At 40.0% G+C, this 21,969-nt stretch overlaps 1 protein-coding gene across 1 annotated transcript in view; it reads left to right on the plus strand.

Moving 5' to 3' along the window:
• Nucleotides 1-249: 249 nt before the first annotated feature.
• The window catches only part of BPIFB1 (BPI fold containing family B member 1), a 59,809-nt gene continuing 38,089 nt past the window's right edge, over nucleotides 250-21,969 (plus strand). The window contains exon 1 of the mRNA XM_069063493.1: nucleotides 250-332. The gene's annotated coding sequence lies outside the window, so the exon portion shown is untranslated. The remainder of the gene's footprint in view (nucleotides 333-21,969) is intronic.

A 21,969-nucleotide genomic window follows, 5' to 3' on the forward strand; every position in this document is an offset into this window, starting at 1 on the left:
AAGAATGGAAGTGAAATCTACTGAATGTGGATTAAAGGTGATAAATAGATTTAAAATGAGAAAAGTCCCTACTTAGCACATTACCTGCCAGGAGAGTAGGTTCTTAATAAATGTTTCTAGACTGAAAAGTCTCTCCCAAATTAAGATCAAAGTCTTCCCCTGAAGGGATTAAAGTTAACACCCTTCTAAAAACTGTAGCCCCACCCCATTCCTTTCCTGACTACAGGCCTAGGGAGGGGAATGGTCCCTAAGGGATTGAGTGGTTTTACGAAAACCAGGATTCTCCAGGATTAAGTGATTCTTTGTTCTGAGTTGATGAAGCAAAATGTAAGGTAAAAACCTTATCTTGAATTGCATAAGCTATACGTTATCATATTGTGAAATTTTCCTTATCTGAGATGCCTGTAAATGTGATATCTGTTAGGAAGAAGATAAGCAAGGGAATGAAGGGACTGTCAGTTTGGATATTTCCTTCTCTGGCAGAACAATGCTTGAATTTAGATCATAATAAATTAATAAAATTGCTCCTGGAGGACTTGTTCTGTAGAATTCAGTGTTAATATTGCTTTTTCTTGGGCATTGTGGAGCAAGGACTGGATTTAGATTCAGTAGATCTGCATTCAGACATTCTACTATAGGCAGGTGTGGCACAGTGCATAGGGCACAGGGTCTGGAATCTAAAAGTTGTTTGTTGTTCAGTTGTGTCCAACTCGTTGTGACCCATTTGGAATTTTCTTAGCAGTATCTTTGCCACTTCCTTCTCCAGTTCATTTTATAGGTGAGGAACTAAGGCAAACAGGGTTAAGTGACTTGCCCAGGGCCACACAGCTAGCAAGTGTCAGAGGCCAGATTTGAATCCAGGAAGGTGTCTTCCTGACTCTAGCTGCTCTTAGGCTTCCTGTAGAAGACTGGATTTTAGCTGAACTTAAAAGGGAGCTAGATAGTGTATGGGATGTTCAGGGAGGACCAGCACCTCTGGCAGGAGGGCCTGATGAGCTCTTTTTAGGGCAGCTTATCTACCTTTGGTGCCCACCTACACCCAACTGTCACCCAAGGCTCTAAGAAGAGGCCACATCCCTGGTTAAACCTTCTCAAGAAGATGGGCTAAACCAGGTTGGCATTAACACAATGGGCTTTAAACCCATAGGTGACTTAGAGGTTTGTCTACCCCAACCATGTGAAGACTTCCCCTGGCAGAATGGGTGGATGAGAACAATTCATTCCAAGGGCCATGAAGGCAGCTGAAACAGGCTCTGTGGAGCACTTAGAACTTGGTCAGACATTGAGGCCTCCAAGGTCATCCATTGCATCCTGGGCCATAACCACTCATCCTGACCTTTGACCTGCCTCTGGACTTCCATGATTCTGGCAGAGAGAGTGAGGCTGATGCCTTTGTTCTACTCTGCCTCACTTAAATCCAATTCAGGCAAGAGCCACATCACCAGCCTATTATGTCATTGGTTCTCTTTGAAAATGAAGGATGAATGACAAGGACATAGGGAGCCTGGGAAGTCAAGAGGTAGACATGAAGAGGGAGAGCATTCCAGGCATTGGGGAAAACCTGAGAAAATGCCTAAAATGAAGAGGATGAGAGAGAGCATTCAGAGCAAAGGAAACAGTGTTAAGGAAAGGCACTGAGGCCTGAGCTCAGGACCTCTTTGGCAGTGACAAGGGAGAGTAACCTGGTCTTGTCTGGCCTGGCTGAGGCATAGAGTAGGTGGAGGGGAGTAAAATGAGATGAGGTTGGAATTGAACTGATAGGCACTATGGGGTCAGATTTTTGAGGCCCTTGAATGACAAGTAGGAAAGTTTGAACTTAATATAGTGGGAGATAGAGAGCTAAGATTATATATGAGCATGAGGGGAATCTGAGAAGGAACTTCATTCTGTCCAGCTAGCCCCAGAAAGAAAAGAGAGTGAGAAGTGAACATGGATGGCACATGGGAGGTGCAATCAATTTCCAACTGATTTGGAGGCACATAGAGAAGTCTGGGAGTTAACCAGGGCTATAAGTGACCTTAGAAGAAAAAAGCATTCTGGGATTTTTCAAACTTGGAGGTTTGGGCAAGTTGCTGATAGAGGGCCCCCTCCCCCTTTATTTTTTACAACAAAGCTCTTCTCTGGTCACCAAAAATTTACAGACAGAGAGTCTATGCTTGTCTTCTGAGCTGTAAGAAGTGGGTTTACTCCAAAGCCCCTTATATTATATTGAAAGAAATTCTGTTCTACTGTCACATGATCAATTAGTAGCAGATAAGGGGGCCTGAACAGGGCTCATTGCCTCTGCCTTCCAATAAAACCATTTATTCAGCTTCTGCTGAGTGCCAAGATTTGTCGCACAGGATTGTTGACAAGAGAAGAAACGTAAGGGAAAAAGACACACTAATGTAACATGCTGCCTTCTTTCTAGAGGTGCAAAGTGTTGTGTGAGATGCAGGGGGAAAAGGTCATTACCAATAAGGTAAAGATTAGATTTGAGATAGGAATTTAGTAGGCAGAAAGGGAAAAGAAAGGAAATCATTGATCTTGGGATGTAATTTATCTGGACACGTAGATTTGAGCTCTTTGAGGGTATCTAGGGACCCTTCATCTAGTCTAAAGTATTCCTTTTGCAGAGAAGAAAAATGAGACTCAGAGCAGTGAAATATGGCTTTGCTTTTGTTTCCTAACCATTCTCCCTTCTAATTTCAGCCTTTTGGCTTCCTGGGTTTATCCAAGCGGCAGTGAATAACTGAACTAGCCAGCACTGACTCCCAAGACTTTACTTGTTCCATTCCCTCAAACTGGATAGAAAGTCTCTAAGGGCCCTGATAACCTCTGAAGCCATAGAAACCTCGGGGGACAGCTGTGGGAGCCAGGAAAATGAAGACCCAGTCCCAATGACAATTTCTTTCATTCCCAGCCCCCCTCCTTAGCCACTCACCCTCCTGCCTCTTCAACTTTTATTTTTGTCTTGTCCTTGATAGCCTGAAACTCTCTGATGCACTTGACATTTAATGTCACATGTTATTGTTATTTATGATTTATGCATGTGTCATATACTTCTATACTAGGAGCTCCAAGAGGATAAGGAATCTCTCTTATCTAAACTTTTAATCTCCCCTAGGCCTGAACCCATTAGGGAAAACGGGAGGTGAAGAGGGGCTATACATCTTTCTCTTTTGTTCCCTTTCTGCCCTTTTGGACCAAGGAAACTGGTAGGAAGAGTAAGGAGGTATGAGAGTGGCTAGATATTTGCAGAAGCTTCCTTAGAACCTGGAATCCACTCTTGGGTCTATCTTATTAGTCCCCATAGTGTGTTTATTTGGGGGAATTTAGGTGGTATAGCCAAGAGAGTGAGGATGGAGTTGTTCAGAACAAAGACTAGGAGGGTGAGGACCTTGCCTTTGGTTTTCCTACTGACACACCAGGCTGATCTAGTGGATTCTCATTCCTAGGAATTCCTGTGGGACGGGGGCCAGAGCAAATGGAAGGTAGAGTCCCAGAGACCTGTCCTGCCCACCTCAAATCTTCCCCTGTTTCTCACAAGAGATATTTATTTGGATTAGTAGAAACTACCCTCTTCTATTCCTCATCTCTCTCTTAAAAGTTCCTTAAGCCTATAGGTCGTGCAGCTATGTGGCCTAGTGGATACTGAGATGGACCTGGAGAATGAGAGAGAGAGCAAATTGTTTGCTTCAATCTGTATTCAGACTGTAATTCTCTGGATGTTGATAGCCTCTTCCATCATGAGTCTTTTTAAGTTGTCTTAGAACCTTGCATTGCTGAGAAGAGCCAAATCTGTCAGTTAGTTATCACAGATACAATGTGTCTGTAATTGTGTACAATGTTCTCTTGGTTCTGCTCCCCTCGCTCAGCATCAGTTCATATAAGTCTCTCCAGGTTATTATGAAGTCCATCTGCTCCTCATTTCTTATAGCACAATAGTATTTCATTACATTCATGTCATGTATCACAACTTGTTTAGCCATCCTCCAATGGATGGGCATGCCCTCAATTTCCAATTCTTTGCCACCACAAAAAGAGCTGCGATAAATATTTTTGTACATGTGGGTCCTTTTCCCATTTTTATGATCTCTTTGGGATACAGCCCCAGAAGGGGTATTGCTAGGTCAAAGTGTATGCACATTTTTATAGCCCCTTGGACAGAGTTCCAAATTGCTCTCCAGAATGGTTGGATAAACTCACAACTCTACCAACAATATATTAGTATTCCAATTTTCCCACATCTTCTCCAATATTTATCATTTTCCTGTTTTGCCGTGTCAGTCAATCTGATAGGTAGTTCACTCACCATTTTCAAAATAAGATATTCAAGAATTTTTGGGAACATTTACTTCCTCCCATTCTCCATTACCTTTCAAAGCTCACAAATAGTGGCTCAGCATCCAAGTCTTAGTTCTTTCAGTAATTTGCAGTATTGTTCTTCTGCACCTCTGATGACTTGAACTTATCGAAGGCAACAAAATGTTTTCCTATACTCTCATTACTTATCATGGATTCCAAGTCCTATCAGCCATTTTTCTTCTGTCTCTTTCAGTCCCCAAATTGTTCTCCTTGACAGAGAAAACAAAAGTGAAATGAGTTGAATAATTCTGCCTCCTGTCACCTGTTATTGTTATCATTCTACCTATGCTAGATAGCAGTTCTAATCCTTAGATCTTATTTTTTCCTCAATATAGCTTTAAATAAATATAAATTATATATATATATATATATAAATCAAAACAAAAGCCCCACCACTTTCCCTGTTCTTAGAATTCCTAGTCAGTCTTAATTCATTTTGACCTTTGATGTTCTTGATATTCTTCTTATAAAACTTTGTCCTACTTGTACATTCATCTTGCTACCTTCCCTTTCTTCTGTCTTCTGTACACATCTTTGGGGAAAAAAATCTCTTGGGGCGACTAGGTGGCGCAGTGAATAGAGCACCGGCCCTGGAGTCAGGAGGACCTGAGTTCAAATCTAGCTTCAGACACTTAACACAAAAACTAGCCATGTGACCTTGGGCAAGTCACTTAACCCCAAATGCCCTCCAAAAAGCAAAAAAAAAAAAAAAAATCTGATTGATAAATTCCCTGCCCGTCTCTACTGGTCTCTTTAGATAATGCAATCTTTGTCATTAAGATCATGGATGTAGAATGGAAAGGGACTTCAGGGAACATAGCCCTATCCTCTAATTTAACAAAAGCCACAATTGAGGCCAAGAAAAGGGGGAGGGGAGTAAAGGGATATGCCCAAACTCACAGAGGTGGCAAACACCAGAAATGGAATTTGAATCTAAGTCTTCTAATTTCAAAATCAGTGCCCTTTCTATTATACCATACTTCTAGAATTGTTTCTCTTTCTTGTTCTAAGATTTCATTCTTGAATTTTCTATGCTTACTGGGCTAACTTCTATTGAATTTTTAGTCCATTAGATCCTACCTAACCTTTCTCTGTATCCTCCGAAATCTGTTTTCTCAAAAGTGAGGTTGAATGTAATGCAATACTCAGCTCTCCTTTCCTTCTCTATCACAAATTCTAGGTTGAACAGGTCACTTTCTCCAAAGTTCCGTTCACTCCTTATTTTTTACTTTAATTAAATTTTATTTTTTGTTGTTCAATTAAGAAGCATGTATTTTTTCTCCACTTTCACACATTGGAAAAAACAAAAAGAAATACAAAAATAAAAACAAAACCCATAAGATATGCATAGTCAAGCAAAATTCCCACATTGGTCATATAAAAATGTATGTCCTATTCTGTATCTTGAGTCTATCACCTTTCAGTCAAAACATGGTTAGGATTCTTCATTAACTCTCTCTTGGAATTGTGGTTGGTCATTGTATTATCATATTTCTTAAGACTTTCAAAGTTGTTTGGCTTCACACAAAGTACAAAATGTTCTCTTAGTTCTGTTCACTTCACTCTGACTTAGTTCATACATGGCTATGTTACAATAACATTCCATTACATTCACATAACAATATATTCATCCATTTCCCAACTGATGGTTCTGGTCCAGAATAACTGGATCAATTCATAGCTATAACAACAGTATATCAATGTACTCATCTTTTTTTACATCCCCTCCAACATTCATCATTTCTCTTTTAATCACCTTGTCAATCTCAGGTTTCCTCAAAGGTGCTTTAATTTTTATTTCTCTAATTAGTAGTGATTTGGATATAGCATTTTTTCTTTTAGTTTTTGATATCTTGGGTTTCTTTTGAAGACTCCTTTTTTTGTGGTATTTAACTATGTATTGATTGGGAATGGCTTATTCCTATAAATCTGAATCAAATTATTATTTATCTCAGAAATAAGATCTTTATCAGAGAAACTTACAGCACATTTTTTTCCAATTAATTTTTTTCTACTCTTAGCTACATTCAACCTATATTCTCTTTTTTAAAAACTTTATTTTTTCAGTGAAAAAATCTACTTTTTCCCACCTTTCACCTCTACCCCTCACTTATCAAAAAAGCAAAAAAGAAACTCTTATAATAAATATTCAAAATTAAGCAAAACTAGTTCCAGCACTGGTCATTTTCCAAAAAATATATCTTGATTTTTACCCTAAGTCCATTACCTCTCTATCCGGCGATGTGTGACATGTTTTATAATGGGATCTCTTGAACTTTGGTTGGTTATTGCCTTGACCAGAGCTGTAAAGAAGAAAGTTGTAAAGAAGTTTGATTAAAAAATCATTTAAAAAAAAAGATGATAAGGTATGAGTCTATTCCAATTCATCAGTGCTCCAGGTTTGTGTCAGTCTGTTTCTTCTCTCCTTCCCTTCTTCTTCCTTTGTTCAGAGCCCAATCATAGGCCCTTATCTTTTTGTCTTTTCTTTTCAACTTCTTTTTGTGACCCACCCTCCATGCCTAGTTGAATTTTTCTTGGTTCTAATTCTGCCTTTCACCTAATCCTCTTTCTTATTAAATCCCCGCACCCAGTTTCCCATGCTCTCCTTTCCCTCCTTTTTCCCTATTGAGGGGAATTTATTTTGTCTCAATATATATCAAATCTCTCTGTCTCTCTCTCTCTGTCTCTCTGTCTCTGTCTGTCTCTATCTCTGTCTCTCTCTCTCTGTCTCTCTCTCTGTCTCTCTCTCTGTCTCTGTCTGTCTGTCTCTCTCTGTCTCTCTCTCTCTTTCTCTGTATGTGTTGTTCTTCCCTCTCTTGACCAGTTGAAATGAGATGAAGTCCTAGTGTATTCCTTTCCCTCTCCCTTTCCATTCTTTTACAATCATCAAAACACAATACAACTGGGCCCTCTGTCTTATTAGACTCCCTCTGTAACCCCAGAAGGAAGATAACAGAACAGAAGGAGAGACCCTTCCTCCATTCATCTTCCCTCTTTTTCTAGTTTTTATTTTACATCAAGATATTTTAATATATAACATATGATATCACTTCTTCACTTACTACTTTAAAAAGTCTATTCTGTTCCTTTTGAGAAAGATATATCCTTCCAAAGCCCTTCAGTCATGGATCCCATACAATCTAATGTCTGTAATGACAAGATTGAATTTTGTCTCTGAGTCAGGATCTTTCATTCATTTTGCTTGTTGAGATTAGTGTGACTAATGAATCCCAGGAAGTAGTTGAAATGGTTCCAGGTATTTGAATTCTGAGTATTCTAAAGTATAATTATGTAAAATATGGTCATTGGTTCTAGACCAATGGAAATATGAAGGTGAATTTAAATAATTAAAATATATACATAGATGTCTGAGGCCATGACACCTTTCTTGGATTTTTGTGAATCCAAACTTTTGTGAATTACTAAAAATCTTTATGTTCTTTTCTTCAGGTTAACTACTCTCTTTGTCAGAGTTTTCCAAAATGTGGGGAAGACTGCCCTGAATGGGTTTAGTCCCCTTAAAGAGGGGAACGAGAAAGAGAATGTAATATCCAAAATTTTTGCATATCTTCAAATATAATACTCACATAAATCCCCCCTTTTTCTGCAATGAAAACAAAGTTTAAATCAAAGTCAACAAAAGCAAGTTGAACATGGCAAATTTGCTCTGACAGTGAGTGAATGTAGCATAGTGATTATCTAATACAGTATGTGCAATGAGACTACATTAGAGTTGGAGTAGATGTGGAAAGGCTGATGAATGGTGTCATTGTGCTACTGCCTCCATTCTGACTTGAAATGGACAAACTTGAAGTTAAGTAATTTTTGTGTGGAAGTTTATTTTTCAATACCATTTGTTTTTATAAGTACAATAAAATGCAATGATTTCTCAAAAAATTTTAAAACTTTTTTAAAAATTTAGTTAACTTGGGGCAGCCAGGTAGCACAGTGAGTAAGAGCACTGGCTCCAGTGTCTGGATGACCTGGGGAATCAAATCTGGGCTCAGATACTTAGCACCACACCCAGAAATAACTGGCCGTGTAACCTTGAGCAAGTTACTTAACCCTGATTGCTTTAAATAAAAAAAAAAAATTAGTTAACTTGAAAATGTTATTAGACTCTTTCAAATCTGCTTTCCTCTTCGCAATCCCTTGCCTTTGATTGGCAGCAGTGATTAAAACATGACTGGACCCCCTAAGTTCTTCAATTTCTTGCCCGAGACTCCGAAAAACTTGGCAGACCACAATCCTTTGCAGACTCTTTCTTGCCCCATGTACCCACATGGATCACTAGAAGTGCATTTCCATCAGATCCCAGATAAACGCCCTGGAAAGACAGCCAGTTTCCACACTGTTAAGGTCAGGGTGATAGACAGGTGCTTGAGAACTCTTCATCAGGGAGAGTCACCCCACAGTACTACTTCCCTTGTCTGCCTCTGACACTTACTGAATGATTTCTCTTCTTTAGGCTCCTACGGATCCTCATCTTCATTCCATGGAACCTGAGGAGCTGCTTCCTCCTCAATGAATCCACCTCCCTTTCCTACAAAAGGATCCCCCAGATTTATGACTTAGCTCCAAGTGGCTTGGGTTATACCACTGATTTACTGTGCAGCCTAGGATTAACATTTCTTTCTCTATATCTTTCTAAATTCTTTTCTATAACATGGAGGGAGGTGGATTGGAAAAGAGAGTCTAAAAACTTTCTTTGTTTTTCTAATATTCTATATTCTAAGGTCCCTTTCAGAACTCACGTTCTATGTCCTAAAGGCCTTTTCAACTCTGGCAGCTTTTGTATTAACTCCAGCCCTGAGATTCTGTGATTGTGATCTGGAGAAAATACATGTGAAGCAAAATTCCTCCAACACACAAAAGCCCCAGGTGCCCATGGGAATAGGTCAGGGACAAGACCCATCTTAGAAGGGCACATGAGGTAAAGGAGTCCAAGGGCCAGCAGCATGGCGCAGTAGAAAGAACACTGAATTTGGAGACAGAGGGCCTGGGCTCAATCTGAGCTCCATCACTTACCACCTTACGATCTGGGGCAATCATTTAACTCCTCTGAGCCTCAGTTTCCTCATATGTAAAATAAGTGGTGGTTAGGTGGCACCAGGCCTGAAGGCAGGAAGCCTCATCTTCATGAGTTCAAGTCTAACCTCAGATACTTACTATCTATGGCAAATCATATAACCCCCTTTGCCTCAGTTTCCTCATCTGTAAAATGAGAAGGAAATGACAAAACACTCCAGTATCTTTGTCACAAAAACCCCAAATGCAATCACGAAGAGACAGACATGGCTGAAACAACTGAACAACACAATGAGGGTGTTGGACTGTATGGCCATAAGGTCCCTTCCAGCTCTCAATCTTTCACCCAATAGACCCAAGATTGGGCTTCCTACTATTGGGTCCATAACTCTCAAGGGAAAAAAAAATGTTATGATTCACCCTTGAAAGAGCCATTTGAGAAGATACTAAATTACCACTGGGTGGTGCTATGGGAGTGATTTCTTTGCCCTAAGGAAGAATTTTGAGATCTTCTTGATCAATTAGGTAGCATTTAATGAAAGCAAGGGCTCTGCCCAACCCAGCCCTATTCTTATGGGACTGTTTTCTGTCTGCCAGTCTCTCTCCCTCTCTATTTACTCACTGTGTGTCTGTGTCTGTCTCTATATCTGCCTTTCTTGCCATTCTCTTGTCTTTCTTGACTCTTTCTGTCTCCCTATCTTTGTCTTTGTTTGTCTCTGTATCTCTATGTCTCTGTCTCTCTCTGTCTGTCACACACCATACACACACACACACACAACATGCACACACATGCACAACCCCCCCCTCCCGTTCTCTCTCTTTCCCCTTCTATATCAGGACTATATAATAATATGTGGGATGTTTCTCTATTTTCTGAAAGACCAAAAACATTCCACCAAAGCCCTAAGAGCAGCAAGGTAACACAGATAGTCAGGCCTAAAGTCATGAAGACTCATCTTCCTAAGTTCAAATCCAGATTTGATCAACAACAAAGACCCTTTGAGATCATCTAATTCTACCTTACCCCCATCTTTTTTTTTTTGGAGGGGGGGAAAGCAGGATGGTTGGAGTTAAGTGACTTGCCCAAGGTCACATGGCTAGTAAGTGTTAAATGTCTGAGGTCAGATTTGAACTCAGGTCCTCCTGACTCCAGGGCCAGTGCTCTATTCCCTGTGCCACCTAGCCACCCCACCCCCTTCTTTTTACACATGATGAAACTGAGGTCCAGAGAAATAAATTACTTTTCTTTTTTTTTTTGTCTTTATTAATCCATTTGTTTACTTTTAGTTTACAAGATTCAGCTCCACAATTTCTTGAGTTTCGAATTTTCTCTCTCTCCCTCCCCTACCCCCCATGGCAGCATACAATCAAGTATAGGATCTTTCTTAAGATTTCAAATTAATATGCAACAGAGCTGGGAATCAAGCCAAGTTCTCTGATTACAGATGCAACACTAATTCCATTATAAAATGCTTCCATGGAAGCTGGGTGCAAGCAGAAAAAGTCTAATCCTTTTTCCACATAATAGCTCTTCAAATATTTGAAGATAGTTCTCATACCCACCCTAGGTGTCTCTTTTTCAGGCTAAACCTTCCTAGTTCCTTCGACCAATTCTCGTATGCCATGCTCTTCTGGACCTCTTGCATGCTCTCCATTCTAGCAGTGGTGACCTTCCTAAAAGTTGCTTCCCAGAACTGAACACAGGCCTGCCAAATGTGGCCCAAGCAGGAAACGGTACAGGGAAGAGACTTCGAGGCTATGCTTTTCAATGTAACCCAATAGCTCATTGGACAAACTCTGTTGATTCACATTGAGTTTACAATCCATTAAAAGCATCAAATCTTTTGCTTTAAAGAAAAACAAACAAATAAATACCACCTACTATGTAGCAATGCCTCTGTCATTTGGTACTTGTGAATTGAACTTTGATCCCAAGTATGAGACTTGACATCTATCCTTTTGCATCCTATTTTATTAGATTCTAATTAGCATTTTAGCCCACCTCATTAAGTGTTCTAACCTGACAGTGTTTGGTCCATGACTATCAACAAGTAAGAATTTATGCCAATTACAATTTTGATAAACATGACATCTATAATTAAAAAAAAAAATTCTGATAATACAGGGTTAAGTAAGGATACCTGTGGCATTTTCCTGGATTTTACTGTCCTTCCAAGTTGATCTTAACTCATGGACTATTCTTTGGTTCTGGCCAAACTCACCCATTTCTAGCCCATGATTTTTCTAAGAAAGTCCCACCATCCTCTGTTCTGGTCAGACTATCTCCACAGGACTATGCCCAATCCTGGGTCCTCCATTTTAGGAAGGATGTTGATAAATCTGGACCATGTCCAGAGCAGTGTGATCAAGATGGCAAGAAGTCTAGATTATAAGGAAGAGTTGAATGACCTGGAGATATTTAGCTTGGGTTAAAAAAATACCCAGGGGAGACATGATAAGTACCTTTAAATATTTGAAAGGTTATTATGGGAAAGGAGGATTAGAATTATTCCATTTGGTTCCAGACAGCAGAAGTAGGAACAAGGGGTAAAAATTGAAAAGAGACATCCCACTTACTGTGAGTGAGTGGAATGCCCTCTGTAACCTGACCTAATCTTGATATTAATTTTAGCTGGAGCTCTCCTGGATATAAATATAATTGGGATTAAGAGGAGAAAGTGGCACACAATGTGATCTGTCCTATACCCTGTACCTCCCCTGGGATCCTCACACTCACACCTGGGTCATTCATCCATCCTAGCTTTGTGAGCATGGATTAAGTCACCTAACCTCCTTGAGTTTCCACTTCTCTGTATGTAAATTGGGAATAATAAAACCTATACTACATGCCTGTGGTGAGGAGCAAATGAGATAAAGTATATAAAAATACCTCCAAAACCACAAAGCCCCATAGAAATGTCAGCTTCATCACTACTCTGGACATTCTGGGACCCTTACATCCCACAGAAATGCTCCTGGGATACTCCCATTTCTCCAGTCCCCTTCTAAATCCCTCAGGGATGGCTTCTGGTCCCTCACTCTCTCCACAAACAATCCTGGATTTCTCCTAAACTTCTTGGGATGGTCTAAGCACTGAAAACTCCCTAAAGATGCCCTCAAGCTCTTCCTACCCTACCCAGAAAGGAGAGAAGGCCCGTGTGTTCATGACAAGACGTGACAAAATCTGAGGGAAAACCAATTCAGAGCAGTTCCGATGCCAGAAGTAGGGTTTTCTGGTTTCTAGCAGATGCCTTTTCTTACCATCACTGCTACCCTGTGATCTTTCTGGGTTATCAGTAACCATGACTGAAAACCTACCCTAGACTGGCTTGGGGGTAGGGATAGGGGTGGGGGGCTGAAGATACAATCTTTCCCTTCTAGGAGACTTTGCCAGGGAGAACAAAGATGCAAAAGAAAAACTGTAGTGCCACATTAGAGAGCCATAAAATGATTGTACCAACTGCCAGGACAACATAGAATAAAGGAGCAATTAAGAAAGACTTCCTGGGAGAGGTGAATTTTGAGCTAGTTCTTGAAGTACTCAAAGAAAATCAATGGGAAGAGTTCATGTTAGCTAGGTAAGGTAGAACCAGATAAGAAACAAAGAAGCATACAATGTCACTACTGGGTCTAGGCTAATGTATGGGGTGAATGGCATAGCTGGTACTAGAACCCAAGGCTCCTGACTCCTGGTCTAGGTCTCCTTCCTTTGGGTCACACTCCTAAGTATATAGAAGAGCAATATGGCAGCTGTATCTTTGATCTTCCACAAAACACAGAGGCATCCAGCTTCAGCAGGCTGTGATTTCATTGGTATGGGCTACCACCAAAAAGCACAGTTCCTCTAGGATTTCTTAAGTAGGGATTATTTAAGAGATTCTGCAACCAAAAATATGCATCCCACTGTGGTCAGTTTGAGTGCTAAATCTAACTGGTGAGAGCTGGTGCCATATAGGTTCGCAGGGCCTGGGCTAGAACCCTTCCCAAGTTAGCAGGACCTCCTAGGGTTTGCATTCTACTGATGCCACTTTCAAGAACCCAGGTTCCCTTCCATAACATGATGAAGTTTTATATTAGGACTTTGTTGTTGTTGAGTCCAGTTGTGTCCAACTCTTCATTACATCATTTGGGATTTTCTTGACAAAGATACCAGAGTGGTTTTCTATTTCCTTCTTCTTTTCATTTTACATATGAGGAAACTGAGGCAAATGAGGTTAAGTGGCTTGCTCAGGGTCACACAGCTAGTAAATGTCTGAGACTAGATTTGAACTCAGGATGAAATGTCTTCCTGACTTAACCCTCTACCAGTTGCTCTCCTAAGGGTCCTACCAGCTCTAAATCCTATCATCCTATTAATTCCACTTAAGATCAAGTTTCCTTTTTCTCTGCCAAGTCACACTATTTGCACATGTTGAGTTCATAATCAACTCCCGTCCCAAACTTTCTGTTCCCGTGAAAACCTAATTGTTAATTCATTCAATTTAGCAAACGTTTGTCCAGCATCCATATCCTGTCTCTGGGCTGTTGAATTTTTGAATCAAAATTCAGGACTTGGCATTTGTCCCTGAGAAATATTGCACAGATAACTTATGAAATTCTTCTTTCTTTCTGTGGAAATCCAGCTTGGAAAAAGTAATTTTAAGATCCTGATATGGGATAAAATGTGTCTCTCTCAATTCTCAGAGTTAAATGGTTCTTTTATAAACAGAAAGCAATTCAAGACAGGAAAAAAGAAGACTCTCTTCTCTCCTTTCCTCATTTACCTTTGTGCATCTTCTTAGTGAGACTCCTAGGGGATAAATGAAGACACAAGCGATTGAGACATGTTCAGCCATACCAAGGACAGTGAATTTGCCTGAGGACTCTGCAGCAGTTGGAGACCATGACACAAAACAATCAACATCACCCCCAAATACAAAAATCTGTAGCTATGCTGGATCCCAGAGCCATCATAGAATTTAATCTTTTCTTGTTTCCTTTGTTCCATAAGAGTACACCATCTCCTATTCTTTATAAGCCTCAAGTATGCACACTCAGAAGATGCCCTATCTCCTGGGAGGGAAAGGGTCTGAAGAGGAGATTTAATAATTATTTTTACGTTCTAATTCAATGATATAAAAGCTATGGTATTATATACTACATTGTCAACAAACTGAATTTTCCATCTATCTGATGACTCAAATTTCTGAAGGACAATGCTCATTTTAGTTGATTACTTTTATGACATCTACCATTATAACATTCCATTTAGAATTGCTAAAGCAAAACCAGAAAAAAAATTTAAATGATTAATTTATTTTTAGTTTTCAACATTAATTTTTATAAGATTTTGAGTTAAGTTTTTCCCTCCCTCCATTTCCCCCTCCTCAAGATGGTATGCAATCTAATATAAGCTATGCATGTACAATCATATTAAACATATTTCCACATTAGTCAAGTTGTGAAAGAAGAATCAGAACAAAAGGGAAAACCCATAAAAAAGAAAAACAAAAACCAAAAAAAGAGAAAATAGTATTCTTTCGGATATGGACAGCATTTTCCATCATGAGTCTTTTGGAATTGTCTAAGGTCAGTGCATTGCTGAGAGGAGATAAAGTCTTTTAAAGTTGGTCATCACACAATGTAGCTGTTACTGTATACAATGTTCTCCTGAAAACCAGAAAAATTTGAAAGACTATTTAGCTCAAAAATTACTAATTTTAAAAAAAATCTGCCTTCCCCCTCCTGCCTCCCCTTATCAAGCTATATCATCATGGCATACTAAGTATTTGAATCTATAGGTGCCAAGGAAAGAAACCAGAGACTGAAATACCTCTATGGGGTGGTGTTAAAAGAAATATTTATTTGGGCCTCACCCTGGTCAATAAGGTAAACTCAGAAAAAGAAAGGTAAAATGATTTTATGTAACACACCAAGGCAGATTACAGTTGGGTGGGGCCTACAGATTGATTCAAAACTGCCTGCTGCTTTTATAGACAGGAGTAAATAATTTCTATATAAGGGTAAAAGTATGTTGACTGGATGACATAATCAACAGGAGAGGAGATGGAATTAGTGTCTTAGCTCTTCTCTCAGCTCCTCCCTCAGCATAGTGTTATAGGGATAGAAATGCCCATATGCAAGGGCATTTCCACACCACTCTCCTCTGCAGGATGACCCCATTAAGTACACAAAGATTTTAAACAAGGTTTAAGTATGGAGCCCCTTAGGCTGACTTTTCATAATGGAAACAAGAGCTGAAAATATAAAAAGTTGGCTTCACATTTTAATATCTGAACAATATTTCATCTCTTACACTATCTTGAAACCCAGGAGATAGGGGAAAATGTCATGCAGGGGGACACCATGTTTAGGGACTTTCAATGTGTCAGCCTGCTGCACAAACTTTTGGCTATTATAAGGAAGAACTTCCTAATAATTACAACTGTCCAACAGTGAAATTGGTTTCCAAATGAAATAATGAGCTTCCCATCACTGAAGTTTTCAACTAAAGGCTGGCTGACGACCTATCAGAGATACATCAAGGGAGATTTTTACCCGAGGTAGGAAATTGGAGTAGGCGACCTCTAAGAGTCTTTCCAACTCAAATTATCTATAATCCTAGATTATAAGGATCTTAGAGATCATAGTCAACCCATCACTTCATGTTGAGGAAATTGGGCCAACTGGGCCATTGTTTTGGCCAAACAAGTACCATTAGAGAAGTGGATACATCAGTCTCATAATCTTTGTTGTTGTTCAATCATTTCAGTCTTGTCTAACCCTTCATGATCCCATTTGGGGTTTTCTTGGCAAAGATACTAAAGTAGTTTGCCATTCCCTTCTCCAGCTTATTTTATAGATGAGGCAAACAAGGTTAAGTAACTTGTTCAGGGTTGCACAGCTGGTGTCTGAGACTGGATTTGAACTAAGGTTTTCCTGACTGCAGGAAAGAAGCATTCTATTCACTGTGCCCCCTAGCTTCCCGTAGTAATAGTCATGGCTCACATTTATAAGACTTTACGGTGTTTGTTTGTTTTTTCAAGTCCATTCCCAAGATAGCACTATGATACTGGTATTGCATTCATTTTAAAGATAAAAAAAAATGAGCTTTAAAGAGGAAAAATGGCTTCCCAGACCAGAGAGTGAGTTAGCTATGAAGTAGGAATTCACACCTAGATGATTTGATTTGGATCAGTACCTAGTAAGCAATTAGTTGATGTAGTAGAGTGCTAGTCTAGGAGTCAGGAATACATGAATTTGAATCCTGCTTCAGACACTTGACATCCTTGAACCTCAGTTCCCTCATTTGTAAAATACTTGATGGCCTCTCAGGGCTCTTCTGACACTAAATCTATGATTTTTGTCCAAATGTTTTAGAGTCAATAGTCAAACAGGTGGAAAAATACAGGAGCTAAACCCCCAGCACAAAGAATCTTGATAATTCCATGCCAAGCCCAGGTATGCCAGTAAAAGACTTTTGAAGGGGAAGTTACACAGTTCTCTACATGCCTTTCCTGCTCCAGGGCTGGCAGCTGGGTCTCAGAGACATGTCCTTTAAGCCACAAGCAGTCTCTTCCTAAGGTTTGATGAGCTCATACCAATACAAAAATTAACTTGGAAAGAATATGAATACTTAGCAAATGCCAGCAATGGCCCCCTGGGGATGTAGAGAAACAAGAAGAAGGCAGAATCTGTGCCATTCACGGGCACTCCACTGCTTTATGACATCAGAATCCCATTCTTCTCCAGTTCCTGTGGCCCCACTGTTCCCTGGAAGAAGATCCAGTTCCATCACGCTCCGTGCTCCCGCAGAATGGTTCTTTATGGCAGCCCCCAGAGCCCAGCACAGACCAGATAAGGTCTGGCCCCTGTCCTTCCTGCTTTGTCATTTTCCTACCATCACTTCCTCCAGTCAGTTGATTAGGTTTCACAGGCATGAATGAACCTCTTTAAAGTCTGACTTTCCTGCTGACACGGCTTGAATTTGCTGAGCTGCTAGCCAGCCATGGTTGTGCCTCTGAATCACCAGCATCTGGCTCCTTTGGGGACACAAAGGTTTGTTTGTCCTTGGTCTCCCTCCAGTGGTCTCCAATTAACTTCCTTTCAGGAACAGAAAGGGAGAGCAGGCCACATAAATCCCTTCAACTTTTTTTTTTTTTTTTTTTTTTTTTTTTTTTTTTTTTTTTTGCCTCAAGGGAATGATGTTGGTTAGGGATGAAGGAGCTTCTTTCCTGGATGTAGTCAGGACAGGTAGCATGGGGGTATCTAAAAACTGTAAGGTCCTGTTGACTTCTTTAGGGAGGGAGCATACCCTTACCTCCTCCATATTGGCACTCTAGGGAGGAGGGGGGAGTGTGGCTCTCCTCTCTTGCCAGGATCTGGGGCTGCCACTCCCCTGACAGTCCTCTCCTATCAGCTCTACTTCTCTCTCCCAACCTATAGTTTTAAAAATATACTTTTTTCAATTAATAAATATTTATTTTCTCAATCACCTCCTACATATATACACATAAAAAAAACAAACAGAAAAACAAAACCATTGTAACAAATACGTATAGTCAAGCAAAACAAATAGCTAGACTGGCTATATTCAAAAACATGTGTCTCATTCTGCACTTTGAGTATATCATCTCTCTGTTAAGAGGTTTCCCCTAATTTGTCTTCTCTCACTAGCTTAACTACACCCAACCAGTATGAACTGTCCACCAAGGCCCTGAGGCCCTGCCACATGTAAAGTGTCTGTGTGTGTGTGTGTGTGTGTATGTGTGTGTGTGTAGCCCGCAAGGATCTATCTAGATGTAACTAACAGGAGGGTATGAATAGATTCCTCTAGTCTCTTCTACTCGGTCTTCTTCAGGGAAGATTTTTGATTCCTGCCAGGAGAATATTGAGACTGGAGGTTAGTCACTCTGCTCTTAGAGAGACAGAATGGAATTTTATATATATATGTATGTAGTTATATATATATATATATAATTCCATTCTATATGTAGAATGATATAGAATGGAATTAGAACTGTATCTATGCCCTCCTAAATATTGTTAGACTAGGGGAAATTTTTAAGTTCAAGCTGCATTCCTGATTTTTGTCCTTTAACAGGGAAGGAATGCACCCAAGCTATAAATACAAACTTTGGCTGCCTTATTACCAAATGCACATAGAAAAATCCCATTTAATCAAGTTTATAGCAAACAAAAAATCAGAGAAGTTATACAGATGCGAATATACCATTCAGTCCACAGAGTGAATGAACTGTCTCCCTAGGAGAGACAGAGTCCCAAACCTCACCCAAGGGAAAATTCCCCAAAGCCTTGAGGTGTAGTAAGCCCTGGTTGTTGTTTTTAGAAAGAAATGCTGTGGTTTGATGGGTTCAGGGACCCCCCCCCAAAGATTAGAGTATTGGATAGGGTCTTTTGGAATGAATTCATGGATTCAAGCATTCTTCAAGTCAAGTTGGCAAAGGTTTATTGTAATGCCAACATGGTAGACAGAGCTCCTTAAGGAACTTGACACTTAACAGGAATGATGCTAAAGCTTATACAGAAAAAGTAGTGGATTATCTGGTAGATATGCTAATTAGGCGATAATTTTCTTGACCTCAAGTTCTATCTCTTGGTGACAGGCATCATTCACTACTGGAAACCAGGGGAAGGGGTTTCTCAGGGGTGTACTTTTGGTCTTTTATGTCTGTAGCAAGATAGCTTTGAGAGTTGATGACTATGGCTTGACCTCTGGATTGTATACAAAAACTTTGGGAATCAATAGATGATAATTCTGTGGTTACAAGATAGTCTGTTTTTACAAGAGAATTTTTTCATAGGTCAACTTGTTCTTGTGATGGGGAAAGATAGGTTTGTCTTACTGGGGCCCACTCATGAGTAATTGCTGGCATAGAGTCCTTGAGCTGGAGAGAAAACTGTCAGGGATAGTGTTTTGAGCTGGGTAGGAATGTGATCTTGGAATTGGGACCCAAGCACAAGCACCCAAACACCCCATCAACCTCAGACAAGTCAAGGTAGCACCCATTGCCTCAGTCTGTTTACTTGTAAAATGAGGGAGTTGGACAAGTCATATAAACTCTCTGTATATTTGCCTGCAAAATAAAAGGCTTAGAGGAGATGGAGATGCTTTCTCCTCTGAGATCTCTTCTAGTTCTAGAACTGTGATACTAAACAAGTGAACGTCCACCATTTGTTCAGAAATCTCAAGGAAAGAAGATCTCACCATATCCCAAGGCAGTCAATCAATCGACATTTATTATCTACTAAGTGCCAGACACAGTGTTAATCTATGGGGATACAAAAAAAAGAGGCATAAGACAGTCCCTGCCCTCAGAGAGTTTACAATCTAATGGTGCAGACAAGAAACAATCACAGACCAAAAAAACCTATTTTCCCATATTTTAGGGTAAGGAGCTCTTCCTTACCTTGGGCTGTAATCAACCTCTACACTTTCCACCTGCTGCTCTTGGTTCTGACCTCTGAAGCCAAGCAGAACAAGACTATTCTCCTTTCCACATAGAAACCTTTCAATTTGAAACAATCATTTTTTTTTCTTCCATAAGTAGATGGTGGAAGGGATAGAGTACTGAATTTGGAGTTTAAGAGACCTAAATTCAAATTGCCCCTTAAACATTTACAAGCTGTGTGACTCTGGGGGACAAGTCATTCAATCTTTATTTGCCTCTGTTTCCTCAGCTATAAAATGGGGATATTAATACAACCTTCCCTCTCTCTTTCCCTCCTTCCTTCCTTCCTTCCTTCCTTCCTTCCTTCCTTCCTTCCTTCCTTCCTTCCTTCCTTCCTTCCTTCCTTCCTTCCTTCCTTCCTTCCTTCCTTCCTTTCCTTTTTCCCTCTTTTCCTACCTCCTTTCTCCCCTCCCCTCCTTTCCTTCTCTCCTTGCTTCATTTCTTCCCTCTCTTCTTCCTTCTCTCCCCCTTCTATCCCTCCCTCCTTCCCTACCTCTTTCTTTACTTCCTTCCCTACCTCCTTCTTTCTTTTCCTCTCTTCTCCCTTCTTTCCCTCCTTCATCTTTCTCTCCCTCCCTTCCCTCCTTCTTTCTTTCCCTCTCTTCTTCCTTCCTTCCCTCTTTTCCTCCTTCCTTCCTTCCCTCTCTCCTTTCTTCTCCTTTTTCCTTCTTTTTTTCCTTCCTTCTTTCCTTCCCTTTTCCAGGTTAAAAATTCTCAGTTCATTCAACTTATTCTTACATGACATGGACCCCCATAACTTCACTGTGCTTATCACTCTTGTTTGGAAAAGTTCTCTTTTGTCCATGTTCCTCCTAAAATGCATCATACAGAACTTAACACCAACTCCAAATGTGACCTGGTAGCAGTAAGGAACTCTTGACCTAAGTTCTATCTCTGAAATAATATTAACTCTGTGACTTTGGGTCAGTCATTAAACTCCCAGCATCCCCAAGCAATATTCTGAGACTACAGGCAACATAGGAGGCACCCATCTAATGAGAAAGATTCTATAACAAAATTCCCCTCCAGTGATATCACAGTCATCTGGTCCAGGATAAAAATAAAAGAATGAACAAACAGGTGAACAAATCAATAAAAATTGTGCTCTTGCCCAAGCATATAAAGAATATAAACGGGACTGACATTCAAGCTGAATTGTTTTAGGAAGATCCTTCATCATGTATGAGATGGACTAGATCAGAGGTGCCAAATATATGACCCACACCTGCTGTCCACAGCATTCCTGAGTGGGGCTGAACTAGATTAAAATGTTTTGGGAAAATAGTTAACAAAATAAGTAAAAATGCAGTAGAATACGGGTAATATTACATGTGGTCGTCTAAGTCAACATACAACCAGTAGGGATTCTCATATATGGTTTAGTGGCCCCTTATTTCTATCTGAATTTGACATCACTGGACTAAATTACTTCTGAGTTCCTTCTAGCTCTGGGAATCTCTGATTCTGTGATGCTTTGACTTTCTCGGGGACACACACACACACACACACACACAGAGTAAGTGGGCATTTGACAGAAATACACACATACAAATACTATGAATATAGTATATATATTCTATATGCACTATAGAACTGTGTGTATGTCTGTGTCTGTGTGTATGCATGCATTAGAATTCAGATTTTCTGGTCTCCACCTCCCTCCCACATCCTACAATTTGGGTAAACCAGCCTTTTCTTTGCTCCTCACGCTAAACACTCCTCGGTTCCCCTGCCTTTGCTTTGACTATGCCCGTCTCCTAGAATATACTCCCCCCTCACCTCTGCCTCAAAGAATCTTTCTCTTCTTTCAAAACGGAGCTCAAACATGGCTTTCTCTAGCAAACTCATCTTGATCTCCTCAAAGTCTAGAGTCCTCTCTCCCTAACTTAGTTGCTATTTAGTTGTTTTCAGTCCTGGCTGACTCTTCATGACCCCCTGTGGGGTTTTCTTGGCAAAGATACTGAAGAGGTTTGCTATTCCCTTCTTCATTTCTTTCTTTCTTTCTTTCTTTCTTTCTTTCTTTCTTTCTTTCTTTCTTTCTTTCTTTCTTTCTTTCTTTCTTTCTTTCTTTCTTTCTTTCTTTCTTTCTTTCTTTCTTCTTTCTTTCTTTCTTTCTTTCTTTCTTTCTTTCTTTCTTTCTTTC

The sequence above is a fragment of the Petaurus breviceps genome, unplaced genomic scaffold (genome assembly GCF_028583685.1).
Source record: "Petaurus breviceps papuanus isolate PSGF00001 unplaced genomic scaffold, PetGlider_PUasm1.0 90591, whole genome shotgun sequence".
Taxonomy (NCBI): domain Eukaryota; kingdom Metazoa; phylum Chordata; class Mammalia; order Diprotodontia; family Petauridae; genus Petaurus; species Petaurus breviceps.